The sequence below is a fragment of the Sinocyclocheilus anshuiensis genome, unplaced genomic scaffold (genome assembly GCF_001515605.1).
Source record: "Sinocyclocheilus anshuiensis isolate Anshui unplaced genomic scaffold, SAMN03320099.WGS_v1.1 scaffold42, whole genome shotgun sequence".
NCBI classification, from domain to species: domain Eukaryota; kingdom Metazoa; phylum Chordata; class Actinopteri; order Cypriniformes; family Cyprinidae; genus Sinocyclocheilus; species Sinocyclocheilus anshuiensis.
The window spans coordinates 2,057,970-2,059,572 of NW_015546057.1; positions in this window are offsets into that span (position 1 = coordinate 2,057,970).

The window sequence follows — 1,603 nt, forward strand, 5'->3', positions numbered from 1 at the left end:
TACCTTCCTGCAGAGTTCAGCTCCAACCCTGATCAAACACAACTGAACCAACTAATTAGGATCTGAAGGAGCACTTAATAATTACAGATAGGTGTGTTTGATCAGGGTTGGAACTGAACTCTGCAGGAAGGTAGATCTCCAGGAACAGGGTTGGGCACCCCTGATATAGAGGATCCAGCGGTGGAATCAGGCCTTGGAGTTCCTCCCTGTGATTGGAGACACGCTAGACTGAACATTAGGAGATTCAGGGGCTTCTGTTGCATAACATCAGGACAGATAGTCATTGTGCTTTAAAGGAACAGCACTCAAATATAAACACACTGTCATCATGTACTCGTCCTCATGTTGTTCTTTCTTATGAGGAACACACACACAAAAAAAAAATGTTTTGAAGAATGTTCATACAGCTCATTTACATAGAAAGCATACAATCACTGGCTCCAAGAAGGACGAAAAGCACCAAATTCAAATGTGAAAACACATTGCATCAGGTTTGACGCATTATTTTTGTATTATTGAAATAGTATTATAGTGTCTATTAATATTTCAGTATAGATTTATCTATAACTTATATTTATGTTTTATTTTCATTTTAGTAAATTTTTTAGTCATTTTGTAATTTTTAATAGCTTTTTCTTTTTTAAATATTATTGGTTGTTTTTTTCAATTTTAGTTTTATTTCCATTTTCCGTTTTTATTTACTTCGTTAATAGATAGTGTCTATTAATATTTCAGTATAGATTTATCTATAACTTATATTTATGTTTTATTTTCATTGTAGTAAATTTTTTAGTCATTTTGTAATTTTTAATAGCTTTTTCTTTTTTAAATATTATTGGTTGTTTTTTTCAGTTTTAGTTTTATTTCCATTTTCCGTTTTTATTTACTTCGTTAATATTGTTAGTGCTTCAAAATGTATTCAATAGTTTTAGCTTTAACTGATAACCCTGATTTGACATGTTCATTTGTGACAGTCCAATTTATATACTTTTATCGTTTTTATTCATTTTCTGAATCAGCTTTTATTTTTTATCTTTTCAGCTTTCATTTTATTTTAGTTTAATTTTTAGTAATTTTATGTGATTTTTCATTTTCGTTAGTTGCTTCAACTATTATTGTTTAGGTTGTCAATTTCATTTTTTAAGTTGTTTTTTTTTTTCATTTATTTACAATTTTAGTGTTTCAAAATGTTTTAAAGGTTTTAGTTAACAATAATATGTCTCGTCTGAAGTCAGCGCAGGTCACTTCCAAGAACCACATTTGAGAGGTGGCATCAAGATTTTCAGTGACTAACAGCACAAATAACAACTTAAAAGCCAAGGATAACAGCTTCAATCTTTAAATAACTCATTTTTATTTTTAAAGGGGTCATATGATGTAGCTAAAAAGAACATTATGTTGTGTATTTGGTGTAATGAAATGTGTTTATGTGGTTTAAGGTTAAAAAAACACATTATTTTCCACATACTGTACATTATTGTTTCTCCTCTATGCCCCACCTTTCTGAAACGCGTCGATTTTTACAAAGCTCATCGGTCTGAAAAGCGAGGTGTGCTCTGATTGGTCAGCTATCCAGTGCGTTGTGATTGGACGAATACCTCAA